Raw genomic sequence first — 13366 nt, 5'->3', positions numbered from 1 at the left:
CTCATAACATCATCAAATCACATAATGCACATCAATACACAAACATGCACATCAAGCACACAAGAAATTAAAGGTAAGCTCACTACCTCGTATCCTTAAACTTTCTTCTTGCTCCTTTTTACTTCCAACCATTAAGGTTGCTTGCTCAACCTTTGCCATTCCTTTTCCTTGATGTCCCATGGCCCTAAATGCATTAACGCATTATTTCCATTCATTCATTAGAGCTATGGTAATCAATAACATCAACACTTTGTTTTTTTTTAACTATATTAACTTCGAACTTTTGAGCTTGATTTTCAACTTTTCTAAAATTAATTCCACATATTATTCCCACACAATTTTACATGTAGAATCTATTTCCAAGCTCAAAATAATCAAAATCAAACTCCTTCCATATGAACTAGCCTTGACCAAATAGTATGCACTTGGGGTCTAAAATTTTTATTTTCAATTCTAATGCTTCCAAACTTGTTTTCTAACCTTTACCCCGCACAATTTTTCATTTTAAACACATTAGAACTATCAAAATCATCAAAATCCAATCCTAGCTCCCAAGAACCAGCTCTAGCAGAAATGTTTCCCCAAGTTATACAATCATGAAATTTAACCAGTTTTAACATAAAACCACTTGATTCTTGTTCCTTCAAGCTTTTAAACATTATCCTAACATCAATTTCATCTTCTCCTACTCTTCAAAATTTCGTGCAGCATACCCCCTAAGGGTTTCAAGCTCCCAAAATCATTAAAATCCATAACCAAGCTCAACAACAACAAGGGTAGTGAAAACTACATCAAAAACCGTAAACATACCTTGTTTTAGAGCTTGATCTTGTATGGGATCACTTGGTCTTTCTCTTCCCTTCTTTCTCTCTCTAGAATTCATTTTGCAAGAGTTTTCCTATGGTTTCAAATAGTCTTGAATGAATAATGAAGGCTAAAAAAAGCTTGAAGATAAGATAGAAATGTGTTTATAATTTATGGAACAGATGTTTGATAAACACTTAATCAAATAGATTATTGATAATATAATTAACTGTGTAAAAATACCTTGAACTCCTTAATTTGAAAAGTTATCGATAAAACTTTGATTGAACAAGTTATCCCAAAAGCAGTTTTGAACAACTTATACTGAAATTACAGAAAACCATGATGTTGATCGATTAAGTGATCGATAATTAAATTATCGATTAAGTGATTGATCATTGTCAGTGAAAACTTGATTTTCAGAAAGAGACTTGATTGAATAACTGATCAAACAATCAAGGAGTTTTGTCAAACTATTTTAGAACAAGTTATTGATAAGATGATTGATAATTCATAAAGCATTCCAAACAATATGAGAGTTTAAGAGACTTACCAATTATCTGTCATGTGATCGATAACTGTTTAACCGATAAGGTGATCAATTAACCCTTTGTCAAAAGTGAGGAAGTTAACCTCTCTTACCTGACAGTTTATCGATTATTGAATTATCCATCAAGTGATTGATAATTTCCTGAAAGTCCTTATATTGAAACAGTTTTTCAAATGATCGAACAAGTGATCAATCAACCTATTTATATAGCAAGTTTTCTAGCACAGTGATTATCTAACATGTGATCGATAAATCTTAACAGTATTTGAACTCATAACACGTGGTCAATTTTTTAGCACATACTTGATCAACTAATGATCGATCACATGGTCAATTAACATAACAAGTATGCAGAGAAACTTAATTACTCATTTTGTTATCATCAAAACCTTAAATCTAACATTCTTCCCCTTTTTGATGATGACAAAACACAAGACATAGAAGACATTTAAAGCACAGGAATTTAAATAGTTTGTCAGAATAAATTCACAAAATAACTATCAAAGTTAAAACTAATAATTTGGTAACAGATGAACTGATAAACTGATATTAAGAGTCAGCAGAATACAACATAGAATTAAACAACAGAATAGAAGCTAAAGTAGAAACAAAGCTAAAAATAGAAACATAACACAAAAATTAATCTAAAGCTACATTCTTCTCCCCCTTTTTGTTAGCATTAGAGGTAGAAGAAGTGGTTGGAATGGGAAGAGAGGATAAGGTGAAAGGAATAGAAAGAGAAGGAAGTTGTGAAATTGAAGAGAGAGCTTGAAAGATAGGTGGGAGAGGTTGAGGTTGAGATTGAGAAATAGAAATGATAGCAAGTGATGTAGAGGGAGGAATGGTGGGTGAGTCAGAAGAAAAAGTGGAAACAGTGGTGATTGGAGAGGGAGAAGGGACTGAAGTAGGTTCAAGTTCAGTGGATGGGGTAATGGGATGAGTGAATAACTCCTCATAGAAGAAGGAGGTGCCAAGTGCAGAGAAATTGGCAGAGAGTGAGGCAACCATCTTTTTAAGCTCTTAAAGCTCCTTGTCCACAACAACAAACCTTTGTGAGACTTCTTTTTCCAAAACTGCCATGGCTTGTCTGTGAAGATCCAGAATGGTGTAAAGCCCTTCAAATTTCTTATCATAAATTTCTCCATATTCCTTGGCAATGGCGTACAGTCTCTTCTTAAAATCTTGAAACTCACTGTGGAACAACCCTTGAAAAGAGTTTCCATAAAATAAAGGTGCAGATGTTTGAGTGGGGTCTACAGAGGACTGAGCTTCATCCTGTCCCCGGGAGACACTAGTGGCTAGTTGTTTCCCTTTCCCTTTATCTGCCTTCTTTTGTGTTGGGCAGAAGGGCATTGGAATCCTCATCCTGTTTAACTGAGTGATTCCAAATAAAGGAATTTTCTCCTTAGTTTCTCCAGGTTCCATATGTGCAATGTTATGCACTTGGAGAAAATATGAAGCCAGTAGGGGATAAGGAATAGGAGTAGACTTGGATTTGAACAATGTAAAGTTCTTCATCTCACTATAAATTAACCCACCAATATTGATCTTCTCCCGACTTATGATTTTGGCCAACAGTATGTAGTCATCTTGAGTCAGATGTGAAAAGCTTCCAGATTTATTCACCATACTCTTGCAGTAAATATAGTGGATTATCCTATAATAATCACACATTTAACTTGGAGGAAAGCTAAGTTCTCCAAGGTAGGCATCACTCTACATCAGTATCTTATAGGCCTTTACAACATTCATATTAGGCCCTCTTACATGATCTTGTGTTCTCAGGAGCTCATTTATCTTAGCTGGATCCAGAGTGATAGCTCGACCTCTGAGCTTAATAGTTATGCAATTCCTTACCATATTGCCCTCTTCATCATATTCTTCTATTGTCTCCATATTGCAATAGAATCTCTTAACTACCTCAGGACAATAATCTTCTCTAATACTTAACTATTTGGTGTAGTATTCCATTAGGTCAAATAAGTCCAATCTTGTTTTTCATTGGTTTTCAAGCTTTCTAAGTCTATAGACACTACTAGGCATAACTTTCTTGTTGCAAAATCAGTTTTATACTTGCCCATATTAACTTCCTCATCTAGTTTCCTGACTAAAAATTCAGCAGAGGATTGAGGACGATTACCTTGAGCAGGGGCTTGATGTGATACCTGTTCACTGGCTCTCTGCTTCTTCTTTCTCGGTTGCTTAGGTACCTAAATTCTTAGAGTCGTGTCCACAACTTTCTAAACTGAAATTTGCTCATCAGACTTAGTTTCTGATCCTTCAGAGACTGTAAGTAGTTTGGATTTAGACCGAGTTTGCCTTTTGCTTGGTGTTAGTTGTTAAGAGCTTTGAGTTTGGCTCTCTCTGATCTTTAGTGTGCTAGTCCTCTATGGCTTTTCTTGTCTAACCTTCAGTCTATACTTTGTCTTGACACTTGAAGGTGTAGTCTCCTTGGTTTGGACTTGTTTTTCAGAGCTCTCTTCTCGGTTAGAACTTGGTTGCTTTACTCTAGCCATTTTCGATGTAGAATGGATTTGTAGAGAAATGTTTGGTGATTTTTTATCAAAGAGGGATTTAGAGTGATCGAAGGTGTCAGAAAAGTGATTTCAGAGGGAGTTTTAAGAGAAATTTAAAAGGAATAGGAGTGATTTTGACCGTTGGTAAAAACAGGGAGAGCGGTTATCGAGTTAGGGTTTTGTAACTGACGAGAGAATTTCAAATTTCTACACTTAAAACACTAAGAATTATCGATTGAGTTATCGATTTAGTCATGATTGATCAGCTAATTGATAATATTGAAGAACAATAAGAATAATATGAATAGTTATGGAACATGTTATCGAACAAGCATTAATCAAACACATTATGGATAATTTGCAGCCAGAAACCATGCCTGCGCATGTTGATCGATAAGTTGATTGATAAATCAATGTTCGATCACGTGATCGATCAACCTTAACTTTTAAGCTACTTTCCTCCATCCACGAGCTTTTGTCTTAGATGATCAATCATGTGTTCGATAATTTGGATTATCGAACACGTTATCCATAATTTGCTAATTGTTATTCTCCTTATGCTTCAGTGATTGATAGTTTGATCCATAAATACTATTATCGATCAGGTGATCGATAAATATAGCAGTTCTTGAAGGATAATTATCGATGTCTTCATCAAAAATCTTCTCCTCTGTTTATCTTTGTTTTTTAATATCAAAATAGAGTATCCTGCAAAACAAACTTCTATCCACTCTGATGCTTAAGTTAGGTTTCTAATCATCAAAACATTAAATTTAAATACTCAAAATAAAGAGATAATGTGGAATTTCTTACAACTCATTGGGATTTACCATTTTCAATTCTTGTCGGAAGTAATTGAACTTCTGTTGGTTGAGGGGCTTCGTGAAGATGTCTGTGACTTGATATTCAGTAGGAATGAATTCTACCTTCACGTCTTTCTTTTGAAAGTGATCCCGAATGAAGTGAAGTTGAACATCAATGTGCTTAGTTTGGACATGATGAACAGGATTCTTTGATAAGCTGATGGTACTCGTGTTGTCCCATAGAATTGGGATCTCCTTCAACTTGATTCTCAAATCTTGTAATTGCTGTTTTAACCATAGTATTTGAGCACAACAGCTTGCAGTGTAACATATTCTGATTCTGTAGAAGATATGGCCACAGTGTTTTGTTTCTTGCTTGACCATGAAACCAGACAGCCTTCGAGGAATTGGCATTATCCACTAGTGCTTTTCCTGTCTATTTTGTAACCTCCATGGTCAGCATCTGAGTATCCCGTTAGATATTTTGCTCCTTTCTTTGGATACCATATTCCCAGATTAGGTGTTCTGATAAGATATCTAAGGATTCTCTTGACGACTTGTTTATCTGATTCCTTGGGAGCTGATTGATATTTGGCACACATTCCTACACTGAACTGAATATCTGGTCTGCTTGTTGTGAGGTAGAGCAGTGATCCAATCATTCCTCTATACTTAGTCAAATTCACGTCCTTGCCCTTCTTATCCGCATCTAAGGATATGGTCGAGCTCATTGTAGTATTTGCACTCTTTGCCTGCTCCAAATGATATTTTTTTAGAAGTTCTCTGAGATACTTCATTTGAGATATGAATATCCCATTCTTTCTTTGTTTGATTCGTAATATGAGGAAGAAATTTAATTCTCCTATCATAGACATTTCGAACTCTCACTGTATTAACTTAGCAAATTCTTGGCAAAGATTTTCATTCGTAGCATCGAATATAACATCATCAACATAAATGTAAACTATTAAGAGTTTCTTCTTATTTCTTTTGATAAAGAGTGTTGCATTGACCTTGCCTTTTTCAAAACCTTTTTCTATCAGGAAATTGCTAAGACGTTCAAACCAAGCTCTAGGTGCCTATTTCAATCTATATAAAGCCTTTTTCGATTTGTAAACATGATTCGGAAGATTTGGATCTTCAAATCCAAGAGGTTATTCAATGAAAACTTCTTTCATAATATAACCATTCAAAAAGGAACTTTTATCATCCATTTGATACAATTTGAAATCTTTTATACAGGCAAAGGCTAAGAGTACTTGTATGGCTTTCAATCTAGCTACTAGAGCATATGTTTCCTCATAATCAATACCTTCTTCCTGATTATAGCCTTTTTCCCCTAGTCTGGCTTTGTTCCTAATGATTTGTGCAGATTCATCTAGCTTATTCTTGAATACCCATTTGGTGCCTATGACTGGATGGTCATTAGGTCAGGGTACCAAGTCCCAAACTTAATTCCTCTCAAATTGGTTCAGCTCTTCCTGCATGGCTGCTATCCAGAATTCATCAGATAGAGCTTTGTTAATATTGGTTGGTTCAATGTTTGAGATAAATGTAGAGAAACGCACTTCATTGAACCCTTTCATTGACCTCACCAATGACTTGGTCTATCGGGTGGTCTTTGTTACGTCTCCAAGCCTTAGGTTGATCTAAGTTATCTTAAGAAAACGTTTCAATTGAATCATCTTTATTTTCTTCATTTTCTACAAAAGGCATTTTGTTGGAAGACTTGTTTAGACTCAATTTTTCAAAACCTTGAACAATCTCAGCATCATCATCTAGAGGTTTTGAAATCAACTCAGTTTCAGCAAACACAACGTGAATTGATTCTTCAATAGTAAAATTTCTTTTATTAAAGATCCTATAGGCTTTACTACGATTAGAATAACCCAGAAATAAACCTTTATCAGCTTTAAGATCGAATTTACCAAGATTTTCTTTGTTGTTGTTGTGGTTGTAGCATTTGCTTCTGAAGACTTTCAGATGAGCCAGATTCGGTTTTCTTTCTTTGTATAGCTTGTACGGTATTTTCCTGAGTAGCGTTCTGATGTATGCTCTATTGGAGATATAGCATACCGTACTCATGGCTTTTACCCAAAATACTTGTGAAATTTCCTTTTCTTTTAGCACTGCTCTAGCCATCTCCGTAAGCACTCTATTCTTTCTTTCCACGACTCCATTTTGTTAAGGTGTTCTTAGTGCTGAGAAGTTGTGGTCAATCATGGTTCATCACAATAATCAGCAAATTCATTGTTCTTGAATTCTCCTTCGTGGTCAGTCCTCATTAACACAATAGATATACCTTTCCAATTTTGGACCTTTTTAGCAAAAACAATGAATGTACTAAAAGTCTCATCTTTAGAGGAAAGAAACAAAGTTCAGGTAAATCTTGAATAGTCATCAACTATCACAAAAGTATACAAGTTTCCTCTAAAACTTTTGACTCTATATAGACCAACCAAATCTATATGAAGCATTTGGAGTGGTCTCTCAATTGGGACTGTCTTCTTTGATTTAAAGGAGGACTTTGTTTACCCTTTTGACAAGCATCACAGAAAATATCATGTTTAAATTGAATTTTAGGTAAACCAATAACCAAATCTTTTTTAGTTAATTTTGAAAGTTGATTCATGTTTACATGAGCAAAACGTTTATGCCAAAGCCAACTTTCTTCATTTTTACTAACAAAGCAGTTTTCAGAAAGTTTAGAGTCAATTTGAATCGCATAACAGTTACCGTCCCTTGGTGCTCCCAGCTTCACATTCAATTCTTCCTTTTTGAGTGGTAGGTCATCTTTGCTAATTGTTACACCTTACTTATATAGTACCTTAGAGTCCATTTATAACTATTTTAGACTACTTTGGATGGCCTTAAGCTCATAAAAACATGACTAGGATGTTAATTTACGGAAACACTATTCACTGTGCAATTTCTAGATTACAGGTCCAATTTTGAAAAATCATAACTAATTTTAAAAAAAATCTTATGGAGGTGTTCCAAAATTCTACTCGAAGCTCTTTCAATTCTCTTTAAGGAAAAGATATCAAATTGGACTTATCTCTTGCCAATTCGTACAGTTTATTCATTAAACTTTACTGTTTATTTGGTAAATTCTGGAACTTCTAGATTTCTTACCTCAACTTTGAAAATTCGTATCTCTTTGTATACACATCTAATTGAGGTGATCTACCTCTTGGTTTAAAGCTTGGGATGTGAACTATATGCCTGCCAAATTTTGTGGCTTAATTCATTCATTTGATAGGTCAAACTGGAGCTAGAAGTTGACTACTCCCGGACCTACGTTTTATCCCTTAAACAATTCTTGCTTTAATTCTTTTTATTACTTTGGCATGCATAACTTGGGCTTACTCTTTCCCATACATTTTCATTCATGACATAGACATTCTAATCAATTACATTGCATCATTGGCATCCATAAACATAATTTATATAATAGAGAATTATACATTGAATACTAGTCTCATTTATTAACATAAATAATTCTCCTCTTCCTTCTCCTTGCTTCTCATGCCATTAGTGCCCATCATTGATTGACCTAAATGGTTGGTTAGGGAGGGGTAAGATTCGGGAGAATCTCAGTAGCAAACAATACCACATTAATCATGCTAGATGGATGCTAATGCATTACATGCAACTTGCTTATTCTCTTGTTAATTAGTGACATATTTGCATGCTTAAAGCTACCTTCTTGATGCATGACCATGGAGACATAATCTACTCATCATAAATAGAAATTACAGTAGCCAAAACATGTCACAACAACAATCAAACATCATGTACATAGCAATACACAAGCATACAACATCAACCAATGACAATAGGTAAGTTCATTACCTTGTACTTCAAGCTTTCCTCTTGCTTTTCCTTTGACTCCCTTGACTTCCCAACAATGAGAGCTTTCAGTCAACATCATCAAATATCCTCTTGGATGTTCCAAGGTCCTAAACATAACCATAATGATCATACAATTCATTAGGACCAAGAGATTATATAAAGTTTAAGACTAGCTTTCTTGAACTTAACCTTCTCTCTTAATTTTTGGATTAAAGTTCTAGTTTTGTAAAAATTGTTCTCTTAGGCCAATCCTATACAATTTTGTCTAAAGAATCCAAATATGAGCTTGGATTTATGAAAAGAAAATCCTTCCCCAAGAATCAGTGTTGGCCGAATAGGGGTTTATGAAATCCAAAAATTCCAACTTTAATTTCAATGCTTCTAATGCTTGTTCTTTAGGTTTACTCTAGACCATTTTCCATTTTAAACACAATGAAAGCATCAAAACTATGAAAAAAAATCCTAGGGTATAGATCTTAGCTTAGCCAAACTGAAATGGTCATCAAATCATGAAATCTTTCACACATCAACACAAATCTACTTGAAACAACCTCTAATCATTATGTTTTAACTAAGTTAAAAATCAAAATCATCCTCCCCTATCTCTTATAAATTTCAGCCAGCATCTCTCCTTAGGGGAATCAACCTTTTTCAACCACCAATCTCAAGAAAACAAAGCATAATACAAAGTAGAACAACCTACTAACTTTGGATCCAAGCTTGGTTGATCAAGGTAGGTGGTTTCCTCTTGATTAAGCTTCAAGAAATAAAATGGCAAGAGTTTCCCCTCTTGTTCTCATCTTGGCTAAAAATGTGAAGGGGGAGGGTTCTATTTATAGCCAAAATATCCCAACAACCCTAATAAATAGAAGTGTGAGGTGTCAACTTGTGCAATCTTGGCTAATATCCAAACTTAAAATTAATCTAAACTCAATTAAAATACAAGAAGATCAAAAGTCAAAATCCTCTTCATAGGGAGTTTGACAAGTGGCATCTCAATCCCTTCCATTCATAATTACTTCACATGGTGCATTAATGAGCCATCATTACTTTTGTCTTTCCTTTAGATATTTTCCTCTATTTACTTGGCTCTAGTTTATCGGAATTTCTTCCTGACTTTTTGGAGCTCTGAAAATTATTCTTTCTATTCCAAAAATTTCTTTTATCTTTAGAGAAAATCTATGAATTTTCTCAAGCCATGACTCATCCTATAGGCCCCACTTAAAAATCATTCTTTAAAATGCCCTTTTTATCAGCATAATCGACTTTATATTTTATTAAAGCCATTCCACTGGCCTTCTGGGAGTGGGACTATCTTATAAATCAGTAGAACCTTTTAATTATTTAACTTCATTTTTGCATACATTTTTGAGGTCTCTTGCTATTTCAAATAATTACCTCAAGCGATGTACTTTTTACCAGCCATAACCTTATAAATTCCATTTAAGTTACCTCAGGGATATTTTCATCATTTCTCTTCACAAAAGTGTCTTAGAATATTATTTCCCATTTTCTGGGATTTTTCTGAATTTTTTGTACACTTTCGACTTTTACCCCTACTGGTCGTAACTTTCTGAAATTACGATTTAGTCCTTACTTGGACTTTATCTCATAAAACATCTCTTTGAGGCTTCTAACTTAACATTTAGTATGTGTCTACCCTCTTTTCTCTTTCTAGGCCCCTGAGACTCTCCTGAAATCTTAATGTTACTTACACGTTTGCCCCTAACAACTTTTTTACTATGCAGTTTAGTTCCTGAACTGCTTTGACTTCCTTTCTCATTTTTTTAGGTCTGGTAACCTATCCAATTTAGGCTAATTTTGGCACATCTAGGCCCAAAAGTCAGGATGTTACATTAATGATCAAACATTCTTCTGAATCGAAGATTACTCAATTATTCTTGTCAGTACTCTGACCGACACTAAGCAGGTTGTGACATGAACCTTCAACATAGTACACGTCTTCAACTTTCATTCCTTTGTCACTTCCTACTTCTCCGATTTTGACTATTCTTCCAAATTGATTTCCTCCAAAGCTCACTTTTCCACCTTCTTTAGGTTTGAGTGTTGAGAATTTGTCAGTATCACCCGTTATGTGTCTGGAGCATCCACTGTCGATGTACCATTTCTTTATTCTGGATGCTTTAAGACATACCTACATTAGAGAAATCATGTTTTAGGTACCCATACCTTCTTGGGTCCTTTCAGGTTAGTTTGGTATGTCTGTGGTATATATATACCTTTGGGCACCCATTTTAATGTTCCGTAGGTTCCTTTCTTCTTGTGATGACAAGAAGAGGTTGTATAACCTTTACTGTTACAGTAAGAACAAAGTGCAAATGGATTAGAAGAATGAACTGAATTTCTAAAGAAGGTTAGATATGATCGTTCACCACTTTTCTTCTTTCCTTTTCTTTTATCCTAAGTAGGATCATATCCTATTTCAGATTTGTCCATTATACACTGTTGAGCTCCTAGTATCACTTGAGCATTTCACTGCCCTTTGTTAACTTCTCTAGAGTTTTTGTAAGCTCCTCAGTTTTATTCTTGTTCTGCTCACACTCTATACAAGTTGGTGGACTAATTTCTTTCTGCTTGACTTGTTCTTCCAAACTTTTGATTTACTTTTTGGAGCTTACCAACTCCTTAGCTATTCTAACTAATTCGAAGTATAAAGCATTGTATTCAGATTTTAATTCATCATAGGAGGGTTCGCAAATGATTACCTCATCAGTCTCTGAATCTTCGTCTTCTTATGCCACGAGACAGATGTTGGCTGTCTCTTCTTTGTCACTATCATCCTCTTCAGATGAGCTATCTCCCCAGATTGAAGTGACAAAAGCCTTCTTCTTTTTGGATTTTTCTTTCCTTTTATCTTTGTCCTTCGACTTAGATAGTTGAGGACAATCCGCCTTTATGTGTCCTGGCTTCTTGCACTCGAAGCATATTATTGGGTCTTTAGTCAAGTAGGGGTATGAGTCTATACCCTAATAAGGAAGTAAGGTAACAACCTGAGCCTCAAGTGATTGATGTTAGGTGGTTGACTACAATACCACACAGCAGAGGTATTTAAATGATCTGTACTTACTATGTAATATGTTCAGTTTATGATGACTAGTGTATGACCATAGGAATAAATGGTCAATAGATAAGAAAAGTCAGAAAGAGTAAGAGTCAGATAGTATCCCCTAAGAACAAAGATAGGGAGAAATAGATGATGATGTTATGAATGATGATTGCACCGGGAACTAATATATACAGATGAGTATGTTCCCAATGATGCCTCGATGTACAGTAATGTTTGAGACCGGTGAGTATCCCTTTATGTCCCTAAGGTATCCATAAGGAGTGTGACTATTACACTCAGGCCAGTAAGAAATTTAAGAGATGGGATCTCTATAGATGAATGTCATTGCCCATTAATTGAATGAGTTAGGTTGAGAGGCTCCTCTTAATAGGAATGCGATATGTAAAAAACATGCTCGGATAGAGATCAAGTAAGTGAAAGATCTTGGCTATAGAGTATCTTTTGAAAAATTGGGAGGTAGTCCTCTAACGTAGAGTTGACATTGCTCTACTAAGAGCAAGTTGTCCTCTAAAGGGAAGAAAGAGAAACGACCATGATGGAGTTGGCAATGCTACAAAGAAAATAGCACGTCCTCCAAGAATAGTGGAGTTGACGCCGTACTAGCAAAAACGATATGTCTTCCATTAAGTAGGGAAGTGGTTGAGTTGATATTGCTATGATACGAGTAGTACGTCCTCCCATAAGAAAGAGTAATAGCAGTTGAGACAAGGCACATGGAGTCGATCTTACCCCAACGAGAGTGAAACTACCTAAGAGATTTTGTATGGGTGAAATATCATAGAAGATAACAAAGGAGATTTTATAAGTCCTTTCCTTGTACCGTTCGGATTCAATAAGAGATAGCGGCAGTAGTAAGATAATAAGAGAATTCCTAAAGTATGACAGATTGGCATAGATATGATGGCAAGCTAAAAGGCCATAGAGATTAACCAGTGGCCTAGAGAATTAAAGAGGCATAATAAAAAGAAAAAGAGCCTGAGAAAGCTGAGAGCTAAGAGCAAAGAAAATGCAGGAAGGTGAATGATTCTGTAGTTGACAGATAGATTGAGGAAGGTCCATAAGACAGTAAAAGGGGATTTATAGTTAGTCTTGGGGAAATTATCAATGCAGTTGATAGATAAGTGAGGCGGTTTATTCTTTGACTCAATCTGATGGTCTAGAGTCTCCTAGGGATTGGAATATGACTTAAGCAGAGGAAAATTCTAGGGTCATAGTAGATCTTGAGAAGGCTTGCGGTAGAGTGTAGTAGCTCCCAATAAGACTTGCAGTAGAGCATAATGGCTCCTAAAGTCATGGTAAATCAAGCCTTAGGAAATTACTGAGCCATTGAGATATCTCTTTGGGGAGAGAGGGTTGTAACATCCTGAATTTTTGATGTCTGAAGTATAAGAAGTAGTTTAAGACTAGAAGGCCATTTGACTTCTTTTGGCATGAGTTCCAAAAGTTCTCTAGAAGGATGAGAAGATTCATAGGAACCAAATTGCAAAGTAAGAATTTTCTAGAATCATGAGACAGACAAGTTAGAGATCTTGATGAAGTCTTTAGGACTTAAGTATGGGAATTTGAGATGATTAAGGGAAAAGGTTGTGCTAGGGGCCTTAGTGGTCCTAAACTTATGCTTTTGTCATTCATAATTGCATATTTTGGGTATAATTGGTCTTCATTATGCATAAGAGTTTATGAATGGAATTGTGAGGTTTTTATACGTGTTTTTGTATGTTTTGTATGATTTTGTATGTGTGCGCTTTTG

The sequence above is a fragment of the Neltuma alba genome, unplaced genomic scaffold (genome assembly GCF_004799145.2).
Source record: "Neltuma alba isolate B1F8T4 unplaced genomic scaffold, ASM479914v2 tig00010382_pilon, whole genome shotgun sequence".
Lineage (NCBI taxonomy): Eukaryota > Viridiplantae > Streptophyta > Magnoliopsida > Fabales > Fabaceae > Neltuma > Neltuma alba.
The sequence above is the reverse complement of the archived record's forward strand: the minus strand, read 5'-3'. Positions refer to the sequence as shown.